The sequence below is a fragment of the Asparagus officinalis genome, chromosome 2 (assembly GCF_001876935.1).
Source record: "Asparagus officinalis chromosome 2, Aspof.V1, whole genome shotgun sequence".
Taxonomy (NCBI): Eukaryota; Viridiplantae; Streptophyta; class Magnoliopsida; order Asparagales; family Asparagaceae; genus Asparagus; species Asparagus officinalis.
Genome location: NC_033795.1, coordinates 15,932,514 through 15,937,599, shown reverse-complemented (window position 1 = coordinate 15,937,599; position 5,086 = coordinate 15,932,514). Strand labels below are relative to the sequence as shown.

Genomic DNA, 5,086 nt, shown 5'->3' with positions numbered 1-5,086 from the left:
AGTGCAAAAGTCTTCAACATTTATGTAGTACTTCCCAATTGTCATTATATTAGAGTGAAGAAAAGGGTTGTGGAATTTAGACCAAGGATATAATGTTAAGCTATGTTTTGGTGTAAAGGTGTAGACTCCAACAAGAGCACATGCATGCTTCACGTAGGTTTGATGTGCCTATAGACATTTTGTCTGTTGGAAGGTAAGCACAAATGTATTTCCTAATGGTAGAACATAACTTAGATATGGAAGAAACCAGATTGTTTATAGCACCACAGAATTGACACAGATTGTTTATAGTACCACAGAATTGATAAATTTAATTCCTAGCTACTATCAAATCATCCAATTTGTCCACTTGAAAATTGATGGTCCAATAAGAGAGAAATTTTGGATCAATTATCTTTTGCTTCGCACTACTTTCAGAGTAGACAAATTATATTTCAAGAAAAAGAATACCATAAAAACTATCTATATAACTTTATATGAGGAGGATGCAAATCATGACATCTGATGAGAGAGAGAGAGAGAGAGAGAGAGAGAGAGAGAGAAATGTGTATGCTTAGTACCAAACACATGTTTTTGTGCTTAGTAGTGAGATGACATATTCCCCTCCACTCATTAAAATCGGGGCCCACATTCATATGAGTTTGTTTAGTGGGAAAATTGAAAGATGAAAATTGAGAACAAAAATGTATTATTCTCTCTAACTGATTTAGATAAAGAATGATTACAACTTCCTCAATACAATTTCTCTCTAACTAACTTAGAAAAAGAAATTACAATCTTCTTATATCGGAATCCTAATTTACAAAAGAGAAGAAGATCGACGAAGATCCTCCCCTTTGTTTAACCTAAGTTCTTCACGGTAGCGATGAGATGACTCCCTCGACGTTTGTATCGAGTTTGTTTCTCGTTGATGATCCAATGTCTCACTTCACTGGAATGATTAATGTAAACTTGCGTGGCAAGTGTGTAAAGAACTCTTAAGAGTTTATGAACCCAGAACGAGTTTAAACTCTGTGAAAAGAGTTATCTTTTGAACCAAAAATTCGGTTAATTATCCAAGCACAAAGGTTTCAAAATTTTAGTTGCTAAAGGATGCCCTGAGATCTCCTTGTTGCCAAGAAACTCTCTCCAGCTGATCTCCTATAGATTTTATCCCAAAAAAATCAGCCCCGAACTCTGTTGAGTTTGTTCAAATTTATAGGGGGATTAATGGGTGTAACTACCCCTTAATCCACTCCTAAGTGGGCGAGAATCCCTCTAATCATGAGATAAAATGGTTTTAAAATTGTTCAGCTCGTGTTTGAATGAGTCAAACGCCTCAAGCTGGCATTCTGGAACCAAACTTTGCATCTCAGACTTGGGGCTCAGAGTTGGGATCTGTATCAGGGCAGAAAACGCAGTGGCCGAATTGCTTTTTGAACTGGGAAGGCAATGCTGAATCTTGCATTTTGGTTCTCGAAACGCAGAGGTGAGCTCTGCGTTTTGAATTGAAGAGATTGTTGATTTGTAATCTCTTTTGTTGAAGCGTTGCAAAGACTGTCGTTCTATAATCTTTGCCTTAGCTATTTGAGATGTGAGAGTCGTCAGATTGTAACTCTCGCTGTTGATTGTGAAGGCTATTGAATCAGAATTTTTCATCAACCATCGTGAAGGTCGTTGAATTGTAACATTTCTCGATCTACATGAAAATCCTCCAATTGTAGCTTTCATTGGTCGATGTGAAAGTCGTTTGATTGTAACTTTCATTGTCGAGATGTTGATGCAAAAGTTGTTGAATTATAACCTCCATCATTGAAGTTTGATAGAGATCAGCTATCTGTTGTGATTTTTAGATAGCCTACAGAACCCTCTTTAAAGTTTTTAAAAGTTCGTGGTTGACTGAGATGAGTTTTCGGAATACTTTGGATCCCAAAATTTATTGAATGATTGTTCACTCCATCTGTTTTGAGGACATTATGAACTTGGTTGTCGGAATTTGCTATACGTCACAATTTTGCTTCATGTATTGGTGATTCCTTGCAATCTCTTTTGGTAACGGTTAACCTCATACTCCAGATGAACATGTAGAAGTAGTCAAGGTAATCCTGATCACCTTAAACCAAACAAGATAACTTTTATGTCTTGATAACAATAAACTTAGTCAAACAAGCTAAAGCATCACCTTAAACCAAACAAGATAACTTTTATGTCTTGATAACAATAAACTTAGTCAAACAAGCTAAAGCCCAAGTCATCATTGTTAGATTCATTAGTAGGGTTAACTTTTTCCTCTTCTTCGGCAGCAAGAATAACAATATTCTCAGCCGATGAAACATGGGCGATAGCAACAACAAACTTTCTTGGATCCTTGAGATACTCCTTCAACTTGTATGAAGGTGTATTCAGTGTCAACAACACCAGCAAGGCCGTTCTTGTAGGCATTAATAAACATGTGAGGCACAGCTGCAAGAGTTAGGTAAGAGAGAGCCAAGGATAGCGAAGCAACCATAGAAACATCAGCTGCAAACTTGTCAACGAGATCATCCTTAGTGAAGTTAAACACTTTTGGGCTGAAGACAGATCCATCGTCATAGACAGAGAGAACCACAAACCCGTACGAGAAGGATCTTATCCCAAGTTTGGCTAGGATGGTAGCCTCAGAAGAACCTACTTTGTCTCCTTTCTTGATCAACTAAACTGGGGTAATGATTTCAACAATATCCTTATTAATCTTGGTTAGAATGTTAAGCCATTTGGAATGATGAGTTGCACGACTAACCGAGCTTGATAATTTTAGCATTATTGACTATGGTATGTCTTTACTCATCCAAGAGGCTGCATAGTCATAGGCTAGCTTCTTTTCAGCTTTCGTCACCTTGATGGCCATTGTTAGCTTCTTTCTAATTATTTGAGGCTGTATGACAGCCCTGGTCATCGAAATGTTTGTATTATGGCGTTGAAATGCACTAGTGAATCATGTGCTTGAGATTTGGGACGCAGAGGTGAACTTTGTGTCTGAAGTTTGACCAATTCCAACATAGACGCAGAGGTCGTGTTTGGGCGGGATTCTTATATAGAATCTCATTTAGATTTGACAGCTCACAGCTGTCTATAAATAGACCACTATGGTCCAATCAAGAGTCATTCAACTCTTCTCCGTTCTTCCCTGAACCGTTTAACGAACAACTCTTTGTTTTAACCTTCGGTGAATCCTATTCATCTTCTCCGATTGTCCTCATCAATGGCGCCCAGGAAGAAGACCGTCTCCCGACGCAGGTCTGCTGTCGCCGCGGCTCAGAGTTTGCTGTCAGCTTTGGCCGCCAACGACGTTGCGGCTCAGGCAGGTGCGTCGCCGCCACAGTTCCCATTCGTCGGTGGTAAGTGTGTCCTTTGTAGCTGTAAACTTGCTTTAGAAAGTTCTGAACTTGGAATAACAAGGAAACTCATTTTAATGGCATAACGTAGAGTTGGGACTCTGTCGTTTGGAATTTGAAGCGTGGGGTTCGACCTCTACGCTCGGATTTTGTAACGCAGTGTTTGGACTCTACGTTTAATTTTTACGACACAGGGTTTGGACTCTGTGTTTAAATTTTACAACGTAGGGTTTGAACTCTGCTTTTAACTTCTACATCGCGGGATCTGACCTCTACATTTGAGTGTTTTAACGTAGGGTATGACCTATGCGTTTGAATGGTTTAATATAGGGTCTGACCTCTGCGTTTGAATGTTTTAACGCAGGGCCTGACCTATGCGTTTGAATATTTTAACACAAGGCCTGACCTATGCGTTTGAGTGGTTTAACACATGGCCTGACCTTTGCGTTTGAATGTTTTAATGCAGGGCCTGACCTATGCGTTTGAGTGGTTTAACGTAAGACCTGACCTCTGTGTTTGAATGGTTTAACGTAGGGCATGACCTCTACATTTGAATGTTTTAACGCAGGGCCTGACCTCTGCGTTTGAATGGTTTAACGCAGGGTCTGACCTCTGCGTTTGAATGTTCTAACAAGGGGTCCGCCTTTTGCAATTAGGTTAAGCCTTTTGTTGTTTCATCTTCGCGCTAACTGATTGCTCTTCTCTTTTGCAGTGCCTTATGCCAATGAACCCCTCACTTTTCGTCATCACTTTGGTCATAAAGGTGATGTAGACTTAAATATACAATTCAATCTGCGTTAAGAACTTCCAATTTTTCAAGATGCTGACATGGAACATGCCGTTTTGATCACCCAAGCTAGTCTGTCCGTACTCCGGATTTTGGTTACAGATGGCAAGTTTGAAATGGACTCTCGTAAGAAATTCATCAAGCCGGCCTTTCTGTTTGGAGATAACATTGCCATTCAGAATGAAACCTTATATGATGGGGATTACAAATGGTTAAGGCATATAGGAGATCGCCACTTCTTCCTGTTGGCCTCTTTATTTTGATGATGTTTAACAAATAATTTACCACTAATGTTGTTTGTCTAGTATTTGTATTTTCTAATTTATTATAGACAAATAACATATTGGAGGATGGATGGAATTACGCATTCACGGTCATATCCAATGGAGGTTGGAAGAATTATAGAGTGAAGCCTATGCAATTCAAATTGAAGATCCAAGTTCTAGCTTCATCCGCAAGTGTACCAAGTTGAGCTACATCGAAGATCAATCAAGCTTGGGTATATTTAGTTTAGGTTTTATTATGTGTGTTAGTACTTTAAGCTCAATCATATATACACACAAATATTTAGTTTTTATATATATAGTTATATATATACACACAAGTTTTGGTTTATGGACTTAACAATTATTGTATACATATTTTATTAAGTCTATAAAGTCATTTCATAGGGTTTCAAAATATTGTTTATGTCAAAACATCAAATTTCATGTATATCACATTTTCATGTTTTGGACACACTTGCAAAATACATGAGTTTTCACAAATGGGAAACTCAATTTGAGAAATTATTTTTTTAACATGTTTAATTTCATGTTTATAAATGTTTCCCAAAGTTTTATCAATTTTGGATTTAATTTATTATGTTTATTTGAATTTACAAAATCAAGTTTTTAATTAGCTCATGTTCGTGCATGTTTTTACAAAACTGATGCGTTTTCACAAT

The 5,086-nt window shown here is 37.8% G+C and overlaps 1 pseudogene; it reads right to left on the bottom strand.

Annotated features, from left to right (window-relative positions):
* LOC109830876 lies at positions 2,206-2,779 on the bottom strand (annotated as a pseudogene).